At 39.9% G+C, this 20,528-nt stretch overlaps 1 non-coding gene across 1 annotated transcript; it reads left to right on the forward strand.

The window, feature by feature from the left end:
• The first annotated feature begins 17,155 nt into the window (after positions 1-17,155).
• On the forward strand, positions 17,156-17,262 carry LOC126944578 (U6 spliceosomal RNA). The gene has a single exon (XR_007722120.1). It is a non-coding gene; the product is annotated as a U6 spliceosomal RNA (small nuclear RNA).
• The last annotated feature ends 3,266 nt before the right edge of the window (positions 17,263-20,528 follow it).

Raw genomic sequence — 20,528 nt, forward strand, 5'->3', positions numbered from 1 at the left:
AAAATTCGTTACAGTCATCTGAAAGCTGATAGCTGTAGTATTTCTTGATGTGGTACATTATGTGTATAATTAGTAGCATTATTAAACTAGGTGGCATCTTGGGACTTTGGTTATGGCATGGATGACTTTACCAGTTAGCAAAAGTAATGTTTCTATTTTATTATTTAGGACAGAAGTCATTTAGGTTGCAGTACACTAAGTACCAAAAGCATATTAGTGTAGGAAAAATTCTCAATGGCTCCTACCTGAGGAGGTAAAGAAACTGATATTGGCACTGTATGATTTTTACTCTTTTGAAACACAACTAAATATTTAGAGAGAAATGGATCTGAGTCCAAAACAAGTTCAGGTACACTGGATAACATCTAATAAACATCTACTTGGATTCAATCAGATAGTAAGTACTATTTTGTACCCTACTTTTTCCCTTTAGTAAATATATTTCCAAGTCAAATATTATCTACAATATCATTTTAATTGATATATAGTACTATGTCCCCCCAAATTTCATGTATTAAAACATAGTCTCCATTGTTGTGGTAGTAAGAGGTAGGGCTTCTGAGAGATAACCAGGTCATGAGGGAAGAACCCTTGAAAATGGGATTAGTGCCCTTATAAAGGACACCTGAGGGGCTTGTTTGCCCCTTTGCCCTTCAGCCATGTGAGCACACAGAGCAGGTGCCATCTATGAGGAATGGGTCATCACCAGACAGAATCTGCTGGTAGCTTGATCTTGTACTTCACTGCCTCCAGAACTGTGAGCAATACATTTCTGTTGTTCATAAATTACCCAGTCTGACACTTTGTTGTAGCAGCCCAAATAGACTAAAACATAGATTATTACATTGCTTGAATGAAACAATTTTATTAGATAAATAGGTTCTATCTAACTTTTTATTATGATGAATAGAGCCTAACATTGTGAGCACTTTCAGGATGTCCTGTTTGAGTGCCTCAGGGGTATTTTGAAATGTATTCACAGCAACTTCACGAAATGGATTCTATTATCACCCTTATTTTACAAACGTAGAAATTAAAAAAGTTGATATGTCTACTATCTTAGTGGCAAGTAACAAAGCCAGTATTTGAATTTAGCAGCTCAGTGATTCCAGATGCCATAATCTTAACCACTATGTTATACTATTACCATTTTAAATGACACTGTGATGGCATCTTTGTGACTATCTGCTACCTTTTAATTTATATTCTTATTTCGCCAGTGCGAATTCTTGGAAGTGGAATGGATGTGCATGCATAGGTTTAAAATAAGGCTCTTGAAATGCATTGATTGCCCCCTAAATGTTGCACAAAATTACATCTCCACCAGCAGTGTTTGAAGTGTTTTTGGAACCCTTGTCTATCCTGCCTAAATTGGAGTTGATATGTTAAATATTTTTTTAATCTTATACTCAAAAAAATTTTAAAAACTTTATATTTTATTTATTACTTGATATAAAATTGTAGTTTGCATTTCAGAGAACTAGTATTTTTTTTTTTTTTTTCAGGCAGAGTCTCCCTGTGTTCCAACTACTGGGCTCAAGTGATCTTCCCAAGTAGCTGGAACTACAGATGCGTGGCACCATTTTTCTGTAGAGATGAGGTCTTGCTATAATATGATGCACAGGCTGGTCTCGAACTCCTGGGCTCAAGCAATCCTCCCACCTGTCCTCCCAAACTGTTGGGATTACAGGCATGAGCCACCATGTCCAGCTGAAAACTAGTATCTTATAAAGGGGCTAAATGTAAGCACAAGCTGCTACTTTTATGACTTTTTTTTTCCCTTTAGTTATTCTGCATATATGACTAAAGTGAGCCTTCATTAGGATTTTTTCAACTGAGGTTTCATTCACTTGATATCAAATGTTTTACTTTAGTATCTGACACACTATCATATTCTATTTTCTTTGTTGCTGATTATGGTGAACTTTATTACATGGTCCTTCATACTTTTTAAATGCTTTTCTGTGTATCATCATATTCTCATTCAACAGATGAGGGAATTGAAATTTAGGAGGCTTCAATTAACATAATTAGGCCTTTGGTTTTAATATGCAAGAGTTCTCCAGGGCACCAGATTATTTTTATAAATGTATAGAGATCTTAGGAGAATAAATTAACAAATTTCCCCCAGTTCCTTGAATTTCATAAGAAATAGACTGCCATAGGCTAAGAGGATGTGAAAACCACTACAGGGAACAGCTTCTCCTTTTCTAAATTGTCATCAAGTACAGTACTTCCTACAAAGATCTGAACTTGCTAGGTGACTGAGAGTGGAGTTTAGGGATGGACTGTGTATGGGCACTTGCATGGGGGTATCAATGGAAGAAAAAAAGGTGTTAAGAAATAGAAAATAGAAGGGGTCCTGAGGAGGTAGAAACAACATCTGTCTTGCTTTCCATTACACTCCACAATTCCTGTCACCAAGTAATCACTCAGGGATTGAATGAGGGTGGTAGAAAAACAATCAGAATAAGACTCTATGTTTGAGCGTCCTGGAATAACTTCAAATTCCAAAACAGATCTTCTCAAATCTTCAAGAAAAATATTCTTCCTTTCGTTTAGCAAATATCTTATATACCCATGGCAATTTATATTCTTTTTACACCATTTATCATGGAATGTGAGACACCTGGATTTTGGTACTTTCTCTGACACCAATTAACTACATCCCAAGGACACTTAGCATCCCTGCATGCTGATTTTGTCAACAGTAAAAGGAAAGTTTTTATGAAGCAAAAGTGAGATGAATGGAAAAAAGACATGATAAAAACATGATCCGTTCATTTAGAAGGGCAGGGTTAGTGGCCGATCAGGCACTCTGAGACCAGGCAGTTGGAGCTGATGGAGCACCAGTAGTTTGGCAAGCACTGCCCTATCCCAGGCAACCCCAGGAACAAAGCAATTTATGCATTTCTTTAAATAAAGTCAGAGGTGGAGCATCTACGCTGTTAATGAGTTACACATTCTCCAGCAAAGTGCTCTTACTCCAACCTCCCTACAGATGGAAAACATCTATTTGCTGTCTACATTAACTCCCTGCTTGATCTTAAAGAATTATTCAGTCAAGTAGAGGTGTGACCTTCTGTGATTTGGATGTAGAGAGTCTCTGTATAATTTAGTTTGCAGAAATGATTTGAATGTTTTCAAAAAAAAATTTCTTAAACCCAAAGGAATTATGATGCCATATTTGAAAATGGAAATCATTGTTACAAATTCAATTTCAAAATATTTACTTCCTGGAACCAGGGTGATGTCTCTAGAGAACCACTACTAGTTATTAGCTCATTTCTTTCAGATGTACTGGAATGAGTCTGTTATTTTGCCAGCATGGTTCTGAACCACAAATTTCATCTTTGGTTGAAACTCTTCCAAGCGAGACCATGTGCAATTTTCCTAGTTCATCATTTGTCTTTCAGAAGACAGCCTGGTGCATTTATGACTATGGTAGAAACATGTCTCAGGAGTCCTGGTGAACAAAACTAGCTTCACAGGCTCCTCAGTAGAGCCTAGCACTTGCAAAGGCGGGAGAAGGATCAGGAAACTTCTAACAAAGACTTGGATCCAGTCCTATAATGGGCTTCCTCCACTGTTAGGATAGAAGGAGGGAGACGAGAGAGTCTGTAGCGAATTCTTGGGCTCTGAGGAGCATGTGGTGATCACGTAGGGCAGGGGATGAGGTGTCAAAGTGGAGCTGAGCTGGCACAGGAGCAGGCAGGGCAAAGGCAGAGTTGCAGCCTCTGTGTGTCACTTGCCTGCTAGTGTTCTAATCTGAGAGCAGACTTCTGGCCTTTGTGAAGCATTAGTTTATTCTGCTCTGTTATGGACATCTGCAGGAATGGCATGGCAGTAGGGCTGAAGCTACATTACTGACAACATGAAGAAGTATCACAAAAACTTTGATGTCATGCTATCTGGAGTCCTCATTTTGCCACATCCCACTGTGGTAACTCTGGGCAAGTTATTAAACTGCTCTGTGCCAGAGTTTTCTCATACGTAAAATGGAATAATAGCACTTTTCCCAAATGGTTATTGTCACCCTGTGATAAGATAGTACATATAAAGTGCTTAGAAAAGTATCTGGTGCACAATAAACCCTGAAAGTTATCTATACTTATTCCTTGGTAAACTAACTCTTACCACCAGAGGAAAAAGAATGCCATCATCTTTCATTAGCTTTCCCTCTCCTTTCTCCATTTCTCTTTTCCTGGGTAACAACTCCTCCTCATCCAGGACCGAGCTCAAATATCATCCCCTCCAGGAAGCCTTCCCTGATTGTTCCCCACATCCCACCCCAATGTGAGTGAGTTCTTTGTGTTGCCATCATTTCCTCAAAGGATAGCTCTATACTTGAATACATTTTATTATAATTTTCCTTCCTCAATTTTGTCTCAAGACTAGACTAGAGACCCTAGACTATTCATCTTAGGGTCTCTAGGATCTAGCACAGGGCATTGACAGAGTAGCCTCTTGCCATGGTTAATTTACTCCATGCCAGGCTCCCGCGGATAGCCTTTCCCCAACAGCTCCTCAGCCTGGGCTATGCTATGGCCCATGGAAGTTCTCTGCCTCAGATGGACCTGTTTCTTGTTCTCTTCAACTAAGCAAAACAGACAGGTTGGGTCATTATCGAGTAATTCAGGCAAGAGAAGCAGCCAAACACATGTTTTTATCTGAGTTACCCAAATTGGCTGACTCCCCAGCCTGCAGTTACTGGGTAATTGCTCAATCTTCCATTTGGCTTTTACTGAGTAAATGTGGCTGCAGAGTCTTCTCATTTCTCTTGAATGACTCCTCCCATTTTCTATCTAATATAGGTTAAATGTAAAGTTTTCTTTTTCTTCTGCCCGCAGTAGCTATCTAGGCCATCAGCTCACCTTGTTTCATTAGCCTTCAAAGTGGGCCAGAATGGTCAGATAGGGGTCTAGTCATAGTTTTCTGTTTGTTTTAGACAAAGTTTCACTGTTGTTGCCCGGGCTGGAGTGCAATGACGTGGTCTCGGTTCACTGCAACCTCTGCCTCCTGGGTTCAAACTATTCTCCTGCCTCAGCCTCCCAAGTAGCTGGAATTACAGACACCCACCTCCACACCTGGCTAATTTTTATATTTTATTTTTAGTAGAGATGGGGTTTTGCCATGTTTGCCCAGCTGGTCTTGAGGATCATAGATGATCCACCTGCCTCGGCCTCCCAAAGTGTTGGGATTATATGCGTGAGCCACCACACTCGGCCTTGTCATTGTTTTCTATTTGTCCTGGATAATCTGCTGTCAACCCCTCTTTTTTTTAGAGAGAGGACACACAGGAAACACATAATTCAGTCATACATTTCACTGGGAGCTTTTCCTGTTTTGGCCTCAGGTGCAGGAATTCTGAAATCCCTTTCTCAGAACTGATGACCACAGCTCACTGTAGTTTGTGGAAAGCTCACAGGGTCTGCTTTCAAGTAGTTAGAGCCTGGTTCCAATTGCAGTCCAGCCTCTTACTTCCTATGTAACCGTGGGCATATCACTTACCAATTCATCACATGCTGCTTGTTTTACCCTTGAAATGTCTCTAGAATGTACCCACTTCCCCATATCTTTGCCACTCCTACCTACTGCAAAACATCATCTTCCACCTGGACTATTTAAAATAGCTACACAACTTTTTTCCTGGCTTCCACCCCTTTCCCCCTAAAATATGTTCAAAAAGATGTGTTTAAAATCTAAAGTAGAACTTTTCTGTTGAAACCCGCCCCCCTGCCCCCGTGGTTTCCCTTCATATTAAGAAGAAAATGCAACATCCTTTGGTGGCCTTGAAGGGCACTTTTCATAGGGGGGTCACTTCACCCCCATGCACCCCGTTACTTTCTGCCTACATCTCGTAACCTCCCCCCTACTCATTCACTTGCTTTCTTGCTTCCAGTCACACTGGCCTCCCAAGCTATACACAAGTGGGCAGGATAAAGTAGTGTTTATGAGATTTGGAATGAGACAGCTTGACTGTGCCGTTTTTCTGGCTACATGGCCTTCTTGCTTAATCTCACGGAGCCTGTTTCTCTTTTGTAAATGAGCACACCACTACCCGCTTTGCAGGGTTACCCTGAGAATTAAATGAGGTATTAAATATAATGCAGTGAACACAGTATTTGGCAGGTTGTCAACCCTACGTCAAGAAGTGGTGGCTACTAGAGTGAGGAGTGAGTGAGGAGAGTGGGTGGTGGAGGGGCTGGGTGCTCTGAAGTGGAAAAGGGGCTCTAGAGCTTTGCCTAAAACAGGATAACCCTTTCCCTCACAATCAGGACTCCAATTTCAAGCCCAATTTCTGCTCAAGCCCTTTCTTTTGATATTCTTAGTAGAAATATTTAAACTATCACTGAGCCATCTCAATGAACTGTTGATTTCCCTTGCACACTCACTCTGCCAGCCCACAGTTCCATTGTTTTGGTCTAGAGAAGGCCAAGCCCTTGAAGTATTTATGCCCCAGAAGCCTGATTGATCTTGATTGCCTGTCGTGGCCCTGCTCCAAGTTCTCCATATCACTACTCAGCTGTGGGTCCCATTTAATAAAGGCACCACAAATGTGGAGGGGGAGCTCCTCATCTTTGCTAGTGAAACTGGCTCACTTTTCAGCTCCATAGTGCTACCCTGGTTCCACTGTTGGATGAACACTCTAGGAGCCTGCCAGCTCTGCCAGCTCCATTTTTGCCTTTTCAGCAGATACACCAGGTCTATATTGCCGAAGAAATGGCCACTATGTGCTGTTTGGATTCTTACTCTGTGCTAATAGGAATCCACACTGTCATGCCTGCTGAATCATTTTTCTCTGCTCAGCTGAAAGCTCAAGACTTCAGTGCTTCTGGGCTAAGAGTTCTTTTGGACTATCAAGTACAAGAACCAGTGGATTTTAAACCAGTCACCTTGTGTGGTAATTGAAATTTTAACAAGCTAAACTAGTAAGTGTTATAAAATTCTGTTTAATATTAACTCTTTAACCCAGGGAGTTAGATAAGTCCCACCCATTGGGCCTAAATCATAGCACAAAATCACTCAGTTGCTCAGTTGGCCAGCAAGTCAAGCAAAAAAGACAAAAAAACAAAAACACAAAGCCAGCTTCCCTATAAACTACTTTGATCAGCTTTTTAAGCTTTCCCAAACTGACCGTATTATTTAATTGTTAAGAGAACCTGTGGATCTTGGGACACAGGAACTGTAGGGAGTGCTTAAAAATCACTGAAACACATGAGCTATCTATTTCTTTACAAACCAATGACTAAAAGGGGTAATAAGTTTTAAATTATGCTGTAATTCAGTGGCTCGCAAATTTTTAGATACTCAAGAGTCATCTGGAAACTGGGGAGGTATTAGAAATGGTCAGTCTCAGAGATTCTGATTTGTCACATCTGGGGTAGGGATCAGAAGTCTCTGTCTCTCCTAAGCTTCCTGGAAGAATTCTGCAGCAGATGGTCAGAGCTCAGACTTCGAGAAACCCTAAGACTGTAGGAGGGAGTTGCTAATTCACACCATATTTGCCCCCATTAATCTACTGTTTATTTTTCTAGGGTCTGCTGTGAGCTGGGGGCTTAAAGTATACTATATTTACTCTTTACAACATTGCCACATGGTATATTATTACCATTCCCACTTTACAGATCATACGACTGAGGCTCAGCATGGCCAAATAACTCGCCTGGTGGGCTGGGATTTGAACTCAGGTCTTTAATTTCTTTTTTTACCTCATATGTTACAAGGAAAGCTGAGAATGAGGGAGGCAGGTGGCCTGGGAGCAAGCTAACTAAGGCGCACTCAGAGCTTAACCAGCCCTGGCAGGTCAAAAAGTTAGAATAATTAGATCTATTTTGTTTACACCAAAATTCCTTTTGTTGATTTTTTTTTTAATTCCATGAAATCTTTTACCAAAATGCTATTTGGCATTATGCAGTTGCCAAAATGTGAGTTAATCATTTGAGTGAGTACACTTGGTATCCGACATCTACACATTTTTCAAATATGCAGACATTTTGGCTAGTCACAGAGATACTGACTTGAGCCTAGTTTTCAGGTAGGAAATCTGAGTCACTGAATGACCAAGAGATGAGGCCAACTTTTTATTATCATTATTATTTAGTATATTTTCTCTACCTGGCGTGCTAACCTGCACGGATGCAAATGCTTCTTCCAAAATGGGAAGGGCCCAATATACTTGGTGTTGCAGGAGGTCATTCTCATGAGAATCACTTATCCAAAGAAGCTGACAACTGAGGATAAAGTGAATCAGTGCTAATAGGCATGTTCTCTGTGCCTCGAGAGAAGATTGCCCAAGCTGCAACCATAACAAGAATGCTCCTGAATTGTGCCATGCTGTTAAGATGGTGAAGGCTGGGGTGAACAGGAAGGTAGCACCGGAGGACGACTGCTGTTCCAGATTTCAGATGATGACTTATAAAGTTTCTCTTCTTTCCACCAAAGAAGGAATGATAAACAGGGTAACAACGGCCATTTTAAAGACTGAATGGCAGAGGAAGAAGGAGCGTGGTAAGTCTGTGGCTTTGCTAACGGACAGAATAGAGTGGCACAGCTCCTACACTGAATGCTTAGCCAACATCTTGGCAGAATGATTGGTGTTTGTGTAGGGTGAGAAATCCTGGCCTGGAAACTTCAGGGATGCGCTGGTAGAATAATAGCAAAGAGATTTGCACAGCAGCTGCTTGTCTCATCCCTGGTTCTTGCCAAAACTTCCCCCATCTTTCATCTCTTAAAGCACAAAAATTCCTCTCTTGCAACAATACTTTAATTCCATTTTAATATTCTTATTCATCAAATGGCATTTTACAGCCTCATTTAATGACCTTATAACACACAAACTCTACTCACATCACAACTATTTGAACTGCTTATTAGAGATATATGAGACCACCATACTAGTCCTGAGATCTTTAGACAGTCACATTTAAATACAATTTATGAATTAGTTTGCCCTTGTAAGTCTAGGCCTAATAACTATTGCTCAAATAGGAGATTTCAAAAGAGAATAGGGAAGATTTGATTGTAGCCACTGTTGAATTTGTCCATCAAAACTCTTTTGAAGCTTCCTTTGACACAACATAACTTCTAGCCATGGTGAAATGAGGAAAGACTGACTAAATAAAAAAGGTTCTATCTCTGCCAGTGTAAAATTTTCCCCCAACCTTATGTGTTTCATTTTATTTTCCATAACTCTGGGTATGAAATTCACATCATTTCTCTTACCAGGGTATTCTGAGGTTCAGCAGGAATTTGGTTGGGACATATTTTCCTGAGCATCTGCCTGCATTCTCCTGCCTTGAATATTTTTAAATCTTCATTCTTTTAGTCATGCTCACAGACTCAGTGTCTTGCAGAATGCTGGAACAGTCTTTGGAGATCATCTTATCCAATCCCCTTATTTTACTTTCTCAATCCAAATTCCTCTCCCTTCCAGCTTTTCCTTAGAAATGGAAACAAAAATAATCGTGTTTGGGCCCCCTGCCTGAATCTCCTAGGAACACCCTGGGCTCTGCTAAATGATTTGCTTGCCAGTGGAGTCTCTCTGTGGGAATACTGAGCTGCTCCCAAGTCTTCATGACACTACCTGCTTGTTCCTTAAAATAACTCTCAGCTGGAAACCCTCACGTCAAACTCGGAATTCTGGTATTCTGTTTCTTTTCAGTTCTCTTTCTTTTGAAGAAAGGGCTCTGTCATTAAGTGCTGATTGTGAGTATGCTCAACCTGTTCTGGGAGCCTTTTGGGAGATTCCATTTCCATTGGAGTAGGCAAGATATCTAGGAAAAAGAAACAAGAGAATATTAATATCAATACCTGATATTTAGTGAACACTTGGTATGTGCCAGGCACTGTGCCAAGAGCTTACACATGTTAACTTTCTTTAATCCTCCCTACATCCCATAAGTTAGTTATTACCATCACTATTTCACGTTTGAGGAGACTTGAGCACAGGTCACAAAGCTTGTAAATGGCAGAGCCAGGATTTAAATCCAGGCGGTTTAGCTTCAGGATATATACTCTTAATCATTATGCTACCCTATCTCCAAAAATCTAAGGTGTAAGCAAGAAACCATCTTAATTTACATGAGTTAGGGAATTAAAAAGGAAACCAATCTTTTTGATAGTCTGATGAAATAACTCGGAGACCTCATCCTAACTGGAAGTGTGTACTTCTTTCCAACCATGGTAGCTTCTGGGATCCCAGCTATACAGTTTGAGCATCTCAAATCTGAAAATTCAAAATCCAAAATACTCCAAAATCTGAAACTTTTTGAGCACCAAAGGAAATGCTCATTGGAGCATTTTGGATTTTGGATTTGGCAATGCAAATATTCCAAAATAAAAAACAACAACAACAACAAAGTCAGAAATCTGAAACACTGTTGGTCCCAAGCATTTTGGATAAGGGATATTCAACCTGTACTTCCTTAGTTCAAGGAATTGGTCTTTATTACTCTGGTGCTAAAGAGAAATTACTTTCAGTTCTGTTGGAGATACTCATGATACATTTGGCTCCTGTGCCAAAAGAATGGTGTTACTGAAATATTGGCAGCCTAGCATTTTGGTCATCTACCCCGCCCCCTATCCTGGCCATCCTGGAGTCTAGTACAATGCCCTGTCTGCTGAAGAAGGGCTCTGGTGATGTCAGGTCCCTGTTCATGCCAGCTGGAAGCTCTCCAGATATAGAGAAGAGGATGTCTCTCTTCTGATACCCTCACCCTGGATATACTCAGCTATAGTCCCTCCCTACACCTATAATTCCAGTTCTCAATAATTTTTTATGCTTGGGTCCATAGCTTCTCTATTTTACACATGAGTACATGTGAGTGTGTGTGGACACACATGCATACACACACACACACACACACACACACACACACACACACGCCACAGCCATTTGCCCCAAGGCAGGTCTGCAAGGCCTGTAGGCTAGAACCGACTCCTTCCCCTAACTCTGCCCTTTAGCACTGAAATTGCAGCCTCAAAAGCCATCCTATTTCCTGTTTCAGAATAAATGACATTTCCTCTAGAGAAATGCTTCCCCCAGCCACCCCGGCAGCATATTACACAAGGCAGAACATGATAAAGTGCTACGGTGCATAGTAGCAGATAGAATATGTCTTCACAACTGGTTTTCTTTTTTTCATTTTATTTTTATTTTTTATTTCTTAAATTTTTATTTCAATAGTTTTGGGGAAACAGGTGGTGTTCGGTTGCATGAAAAAGTGGTGATTTCTGATACTTTGGTGCATCCATCACTGGAGCAGTGTACACTGTACCCAATGTGTGGTGTTTTTTTTTTTTTTTTTTTTTTTTTTTTTTATCCCTCACCCCCTCCTACCCTTCCCTGGAGTCCCCAAATTCTATTATATTATTCTTATGCTTTTGCATCCTCATAGCTTAGCTCCTGCTTATAAGTGAGAACATACAATATTTGGTTTTGCATTCCTGAGTTATTACATTTAGAATAATGGTCTCCAAGTCCATCCAGGTTGCAGCAAATGTCATTATTTTATTCCTTTTTAGGGCTGGTTAGTATTCCATGATGTAGATCATATTTTCTTTATCCACTCATTGTTCGATGGGCATTAAGGCTGGTTCCATATTTTTGCAATTCAAAATTGTGCTGCTATAAACATGTGTGTGCTAGTGTCTTTTTCATATAATGAATTCTTTTCCACTAGGAAGATGCCCAGTAATGGAATTGCTGGATCAAATGGTAGGTGTACTCTTAGTTCTTAAAGGAATCTCCATACTGTTTTCCATAGTGGTTGTACTAGTTTATATTCCCACCATCCAGGTGAAAGTGTTCCCTTTTCACCACATCCATGACAACATGTGTTCATTTTTTATTTTTAAATTATGACCATTTTTGCAGGAGTAAGGTGTTATTTCATTGTGGAATTTGATTTGCAGTTCTCTGATAATTAGTGATATTGAACATTTTTTCAAAAGTTTGTTGACCATTTGTATTTCTGCTTTTGAGAATTGTATATTCATGTACTTAGCCCACTTTTTGATGGGATTATTTTTATTTATTTATTTATTATACTTTAAGTTCTAGGGTACATGTGTAAAACGTGCAGGTTTGTCACATATGTATACATGTGCTGTGTTGGTTTGCTGCACTGAATAACTCGTCATTTACATTAGGTATTGCTCAAAATGTTATCCCTCCCCCATCCCATCACCCCACGACAGGCCTGGTGTGTGATGTTCCTCACCCTGTGTCCAAGTGTTCTCATTGTTCAATTCCCACTTACGAGTGACAACAGGTGGTGTTTGTCTTTCTGTCTTTGTGATAGTTTGCTCAGAATGATGGTTTCCAGCTTCATCTATATCACTACAAAGGACATGAACTCATCCTTTTTTATGGCTGCATAGTATTCCATGGTGTATATGTGCCACATTTTCTTAATCCAGTCTAACATTGATGGACATTGGGGTTGGTTCCAAGTCTTTGCTATTGTGATTAGTGCCGCAATAAACATACGTGTGCATGTGTCTTTATAGTAGCATGATTTATAATCCTTTGGGTATATACCCAGTAATGGAATGGCTGGGTCAAATGGTATTTCTAGTTCTAGATCATTGAGGAATCACCACACTGTCTTCCACAATGGTTGAACTAGTCTACAGTCCCACCAGCAGTGTCTATTTGATTCCTCTCTCTTTTCTTCTTTATTAGTCTTGCTAGCAGTCTATCAATTTTGTTGATCTTTTCAAAAAACCAGCTCCTGGATTCATTGATTTTTTAAAGGATTTTTTTGTGTCTCTAACGCTTTCAGTTTTGCTCTGATCTTGGTTTTCTCTTGCCTTCTGTTTGCTTTTGAATGTGTTTTTTCTTGCTTCTCTAGTTCTTTTAATTGTGATGTTAGGGTGTAAATTTTAGATCTTTTCTCCTTTCTCTTGTGGGCATTTAGTGCTATAAATTTCCCTCTACACACTGCTTTAAATGTGTCCCAGAAATTCTGGTATATTGTGTCTTTGTTCTCATTGGTTTCAAAGAACATCTTTGTTTCTGCCTTCATTTCGTTATTTACCCAGTAGTCATTCAGGAGCAGGTTGTTCAGTTTCCATGTAGTTGTGCAGTTTTGAGTGAGTTTCTTAATCCTGAGTTCTAATTTGATTGCACTGTGGTCTGAAAAATAGGTTGTTGTGATTTCTGTTCTTTTACATTTGCTGAGAAGTGCTTTACTTCCAACTATGTGGTCAATTTTGCAATAAGTGCTATGTGGTGTGGGAAGAATGTATATTCTGTTGATTTGTGATGGAGAGTTCTGTAGATGTCTATTAGGTCTGCTTGGTTAAAAGCTGAGTTCAGGTCCTGGATATCCTTGTTAACCTTCTGTCTCATTGATCTGTCTACTATTGACAGTGGGGTGTTAAATTCTCCCATTATTATTTTGTGGGAGTCTAAGTCTCTTTTTAGGTCTCTCAGGACTTGCTTTATGAAACTGGGTGCTCCTGTATTGGATGCATGTATATTTAGAATTGTTAGGTCTTCTTGTTGAATTGATCCCTTTACCATTATGTAATGGCCTTCTCTGTCTCTTTTGATCTTTGTTGGTTTAAAGTCTGTTTTATCAGAGACTAGGATTGAAACCCCTACCTTTCTTTGCTTTCCTTATGCTTGGTAGATCTTCCTCCATCCCTTTATTTTAAACCTACGTATGTCTCTGCACATGAAATGGGTCTCCTGAATACAGCACACTGATGGGTCTGGACTCTTTATCCAATTTGCCAGTCTGTGTCTTTTAATTGGAGTATTTAGCCCATTTACATTTAAGGTTAATGTTGTTGTGTGTGAATTTGATCCTGTCAGTATGATGTTAGTTGGTTATTTTGCCCGTTAGTTGATGCAGTTTCTTCCTAGCTTCAATTGTCTTTACAATTTGGCCTGTTTTTGCAGTGGCTGGTACCGGTTGTTCCTTTCTGTGTTTAGTGCTTCCTCCAGGAGCTCTTGTAAGGCAGGCCTGGTGGTGACAAAATCTCTCAGCATTTGCTTGTCTGTAAAGGATTTTATTTCTCCTTCGCTTATGAAGCTTAGTTTGGCTGGATATGAAATTCTCGGTTGAAAATTCTTTTCTTTAAGAATGTTGAATATTGACCCCAACTCTCTTCTGGCTTGTACGGTTTCTGCTGAGAGATTCGCTGTTAGTCTGATGGGCTTCCCTTTGTGGGTCATCCAACCTTTCTCTATGGCTGCCCTTAGCATTTTTTCCTTCCTTTCAACCTTGGTGAATCTGACAATTATGTGTCTTGGTGTTGCTCTTCTCGAGGAGTATCTTTGTGGTGTCCTCTCTATTTCCTCAATTTAATGTTGACCTGCCTTGCTAGGTTGGGGAAGTTCTCCTGAATAATATCCTGAAGAGTGTTTTCCAGCTTGGTTCCATTCTCCCCATCACTTTCAGGTACAACAATCAAACGTAGATTTGGTCTTTTCACATAGTCCCATATTTCTTGGAGGCTTTGTTTGTTTCTTTTTACTCTTTTTTCTCTCGACTTCTCTTCTCACTGTATTTCATTAATTTGATCTTCAGTCACTAATACCCTTTCTTCCACTTGATTGAATTGGTTACTGAAGCTTGTGCATGTGTCACATAGTTCTCGTGCCATGGTTTTCAGCTCCATCAGGTCATTTAAGGTCTTCTCTACACTGTTTATTCTAGTTAACCATTTGTCTAATCTTTTTTCAAGTTTTTTAGCTTCCTTTTGGTGGGTTTGAACACCCTCCTTTAGCTTGGAGAAATTGTTATTACTGACTTTCTGAAGCCTACTTCTGTCAACTCATCAAAGTCATTCTCTGTCTTGCTTTGTTCTGTTGCTGGCAAGGAGCTGCGATCCTTTGGAGGAGAAGGGGAGCTCTGGTTTTTAGAATTTTCAACTTTTCTGCTCTGGTTTATCCCCATCTTTGTGGTTTTGTCTAACTTTGGTCTTTGATGATGGTGACCTACAGATGGGGTTTTGGTGTGGGTGTCCTTTTTTGTTGATATTGATGCTATTCCTTTCTGTTGGCTAATTTTCCTTCTAACAGTCAGATTCCTTAGCTACAGGTCTTTTGGAGTTTGCTGGAGGTCCACTCCAGACCCTATTTGCCTGGGTATCACCAGCGGAGGCTGCAGAACAGCAAATATTGCAGAACAGCAAATATTGCTGCCTGATCCTTCCTTTGGAAGCTTCATCTCAGAGGGGCACCAGGCTGTATCAGGTGTCAGTCGGCCCCTAGTGTTAGGCTGCACAGGGATCAGGGACCCACTTGAGGAGGCAGTCTGTCGATTCTCAGACCTTAAACACTGTGCTGGGAGAACCACTGCTCTCTTCAGAGCTGTCAGATAGCGACGTTTAATTCTGCAGAAGATTCTGCTGCCTTTTGTTCAGCTATACCCTACCCCCAGAGGTGGAGTCTACAGAGGCAGGTGGGCCTCATTGAGCTGTGGTGGGCTCCACCCAGTTCGAGCTTCCTGGTTGCTTTGTTTACCTAGTCAAGCCTCAGCAATGGTGGACACCCCTCCCCCAGCTAGACTTGCCATCTCGCAGTTCAATCTGGGACTAGCAGTGAGCAAGGCTCCATGGGCATGGGACCCACTGAGCCAGGCGTGGGATATAATCTCCTGGTGTGCCGTTTGCTAAGACCGTTGGAAAACCACAGTGTTTAGGTGGCAATGTCCCGGTTTTCCTGGTACAGTCTGTCATGGCTTCCCTTGGCTAGGAAAGGAAAATCCCCCAACCTCTTACACTTCCCGGGAGAGGCGATGCCCCACCCTGCTTTGACTCGCCCTTCATGGACTGTACCCACTTTACAACCAGTCCCAATGAGACGAACCAGGTACCTCAGTTGGAAATGCGGAAATCACCTGTCTTCTGCATCAATCATGCTGAGAGCTGCAGACCAGAGCTGTTCCTATTCGGCCATCTTGGAACAGACCTCCGTTTTGTTCTTTTTCTTGCTTTATTTTTTGAGCTCCTTGTAGATTCTGTATATTAGTCCTTTGTTGGGTGCATAGATTACAAAAATTTTCTCCCATTCTGTATGTTGTCTGTTTGCTGATTATTTCTTTTGCTGTGCAGAAGATTTTTAGTTTAATTAGGTCCCATCCATTTATCTTTGTTTTTGTTGCATTTCTGTTTGGGTTCTTAGTCATGAATTCTTTGCCTAAGCTAACATTGAGAGGAGTTTTTCCAATGTTATCTTCTTGAAGTTTTATGGTTTCAGGTCTTAGATTTAAGTATTTGATCCATCTTCAGTTGATTTTTGTGTAATGTGAGAGATGAGGATCCAGCTTCATTCTTCTACATGTGGCTTGCCAATTATCCTAGCACTGTTGGTTGAATAGAGTGTCCTTTCCCCACTTTATGTTTTTGTTTACTTGGTCAAAGATCAGTTGACTGTAAATATTTAACTTTATTTCTAGGTTCTGTATTCTGTTTCATTAGTCTACATGCCTATTTCTGTTTTTGTTTGTTTGTTTGTTTGTTTTGTTTTCTTTTTGAGATGAAGTTTCATTCTTGTTGCCCAGGCTGAAGTGCAATGGCACAATCTCGGCTCACTACAACTTCCACCTCCCAGGTTCAAGCAATTCTTCTGCCTCAGCCTCCCGAGTAGTTGGGATTACTGGGATTACAGGCATGTGCCACCACACCCAGTTAATTTCATATTTTTAGTAGAAACGGGGTTTCTCCATGTTGGTGAGGCTGGTCTCAAACTCCTAGCCTCAGGTAATCTGCCTACCTCAGCCTCCCAAAGTGCTGGGATTACAGGCATAAGCCACTACGCCTGGCCCTTACATGCCTATTTTTATACCAGTACCATGCCGCTTTTGTAACTATAGCCTTGTAGTATAGTTTGAAGTCTGGTAGTGTGATGCCTCCAGGTTTGTTCTTTTTGCTTAGTCTTGCCTTGGCTATGTGAGATCCTTTTGGTTCTTTTTTGGTTCCATATGAATTTTAGGATTGTTTTCATAACAAGAAATTTTCTCTAAACACATTGGCTGATTGCTCCACCCTTTATTCCTTCCTACAGAAACAGAAATATTAGATGAGTGAGGTTAGGAGGACTAGTGAGAATGGTTAGCTGTTCACTCCTCTTTCTTAGGAGCCAGCTGCCCTTGGGGAACAGTCATCTGCCTTGCTGTTATTAGAAAACTTGGCTTATGTGTTCACTTTAACAGCACCTGTACTAAAATTGGAATGATAGAGAGAAGATTAGCATGACTCCTACACAAGGATGATATGCAAATGTGTGGAGTGTTCCATATTTTTAATCATTGGCATCCCTCAAAGAGATGGGGAGGGCACAAACAACCTGAAAACTGTTCCAGGTTTTCATTTATAAAAACTTCCCCAACCTCTCTAGAGAAGTCAACAGTCAAATTCAGGAAATACAGATAACTCTGCAAGATTCTACAGAAGAAGATCACCCCCAAGACATACAATCATCAGATTTTCTAAGGTCAAAATAAAAGAAAGGAATGTTAAAGGCAGTTAGAGAGAAAAGGCAAGTCACCTACAAAGCGAACCTCATCAGGCTAACAGCAAGCTGCTCAGCAGAAACCTTAAAAGCCGGAAGAGATTGAGAGCCTATATAATGTTCTTAAAGAAAAAAATATTCAACTAAGAATTACATATCCAGCCAAACTAAGCTTTCTTACCAACAAAGAAATAAAATCCTTTCCCTATAAGCAAATGGTAAGGTAGTTTGTTACCACTAGACCCGCCTGACAAGAGATCTTGAAAGGAGCACTAAATATGGAAAGGAAAGGCCATTACCAGCCAATACAAAAACACACTTAAGTGAACAGAGCAGTGACACTATAAAGCAACCACACAAACAAGCCAGCGTAATAACCACCTAACAACAGAATGGCAGGATCAAATGTACACATATTCATATTAACTTTGAATGTAAATGGGCTAAATGCCCCAACTTAAAAAGCACAGAGTGGTAAGGTAGATAGAAAACCAAGACTCAACAGGATGCTGTTTTCAAAACACATATCTCACATGCAATGACATCCATAGGCTCAGAATAAAGGCATGGAGGAAAATCTACCAAGCAAATGGAAATCAGATAAAAGCAAGGGTTGCAATCCTAATTTCAGACAAAACAGATTTTAAACCACAAAGATAAAAAAAGACAAAAGAGGGCATGACAATAATGGTAAAGAGTACAATTCAACAAGAAGACCTAACTATCCTAAATATATATGCACCCAAAACAGAGGCACCCAGATTCATAAACCAAGTTCTTAGAGACTCACAAAGATACTTAGACTCCCACACAATAATGGTGGAGACATCAACAATCCACTGACAGTATTAGGCAAAGGCAGAAAATTAGCAATGATATTCAGGACCTGAACTCAACATTAGACAAAATGGATCTGATAGACCTCTACGGAGTTCTCCATCCCAAAACAACAGAATGTACATTCTTCTCATTGCCACATGACACATACTGTAAAATAGAACAAACAATCAGACATAAAAGAATCCTTAGCAAATAGAAAAAAACTGAAATCATACCAAGCATACTTTCAAACCATAAAGCAATAAAATTAGAAATCAAGACTAAAAGAATTTCTCAAAACCACACAATTACATGAAAATTAAACAACATGCTTCTGATTAACTTTGTGGTAGATAATGAAATTAAGACAGAAATCAAGAAGTTCTTTGAAACTAAGGAGAACAAAGATACAATATACCAGAACCTCTGGGACACAGCTAAGGTAGTGGTAAGAGGGAAATTTATAGCATTAAATGTCCACATCAAAAAGTTAGATCTCAGATTCACAACTTAACATCGTAACTAAGAGAACTAGAGATGCAAGAGCAAACCAACCCCAAACCTAGCAGAAGACAAGAAATAACACAAATCAGAGCTGAACTGAAGGAGACCAAGACACAGAAGACCATTCAAAAGATCAACAAATCCAGCAGCTGGTGTTTTTCTGAAAAATTAATAAGATAGGCCACTAGCTGAACTAATAAGAAGAGAGAGAAGATGCAAATAAAAACAATTAGAAATGACAAAGGGGATGTTACCACTGACCCCACAGATATAAAATTAACCATCAGAAAGTACTATAAACACCACTATGCACACAAACTAGAAAACCTGGAAGAGATGGTTAAATTCTTGGGCACATACACCCATCCAAGACTGAACCAGGAAGAAATTGATTCCCTGAACAGACCAATAACAAGCTTTAAAATTCAATCAGTAATAAATAGTCTACCAACCAAAGCGGAAAAAAAAAAAAAAAAAAAAAAAAAAGCTCAGGGCCAGACAGACTCAAAGCCAAATTCTACCATATGTATGAAGAAGAGCTGGTATTATTCTCACTGAAACTATTCCAAAAATTGAGGAGGGACTCCTCATCTCATTATGTGAGGCCAACATCACCCTGATACCCAAACCTGGCAGAGACACAACAGAAAAAGAAGACTTCAGGTTAATATTCTTGATGAACATTGATGCAGAAATCCTCAACAAAATACTGACAAACAGAATCTGGCAGCACATCAAAAAGCTAATCCACCAAGATCAAGTAGGCTTTATCCCTGGGATGCAAGGTTGGCTCAAGATATGCAAATCAATAAATACGATTCATCACATAAGCAGAACTGAAGGCAAACCACATATGATTACCTCAATAAACTAGGTATTGAGGGAACATACCTCAAAATAATAAGCATCATCTATGGCAAACCCACAGCCAACATCATACTGAATGGGTAAAAGCTGGAAGCATTCTTGTTGAAAACCAGTGCAAGACAAGGATGCCCTCTCTCACCACTCCTGTTCAATATAGTATTGGAAGTCCTGACCAGGAAAATCAGGCAAGAGAAAAAAAATAAAGGGCATTCAAATAGGAAGAGAGGAAGTCAAATTGTTTCTGTTTGCAAATGACATAATCTTATATATAGAAAACCCCAGAGTCTCAACCCAAAAGCTCCGTTAGCCTATAAACAGCTCCAGCAAAGTTTCAGGATAAAAAATTAAAGCACAAAAATTACTAGCATTCCTATACACCAATAATAGCCAAGCCAAGAGCCAAATGAAGAATGCAATCCCATTCACAATTGCCACAAAAATAATAAAATACCTAGGAATTCAGCTAACCAGGGAGGTAAAAGATCTTTACAATGAGAATTACAAAACAATGCTCAAAGAAATCAGAAATGACACAAACAAGTGGAAAAACATTTAATGCTCATGGATTGGAAGAATCAATATCATTAAAATGGCTGTACTGCCCAAAGCAATTTATAGATCCAATGCTATTCCTATCAGACTGCCAATGACATTTTTCATAGAACTAGAAAAAAACTATTTTAACATTCATATGGAACCCAAAAAGAGCCCAAATAACCAAAGCAATCCTAAGTAAGAAGAACAAAGCTGGAGGTCTCACATTACCCAACTTTCAGCTACACTACAGGGCCACTGTAACCAAAACAGCATGGTACTGGTACAACAGACACATAGAACAACAGAACAATAGAGACACCAGAAATAAGGC

The sequence above is a fragment of the Macaca thibetana genome, chromosome 1 (genome assembly GCF_024542745.1).
Source record: "Macaca thibetana thibetana isolate TM-01 chromosome 1, ASM2454274v1, whole genome shotgun sequence".
NCBI classification, from domain to species: domain Eukaryota; kingdom Metazoa; phylum Chordata; class Mammalia; order Primates; family Cercopithecidae; genus Macaca; species Macaca thibetana.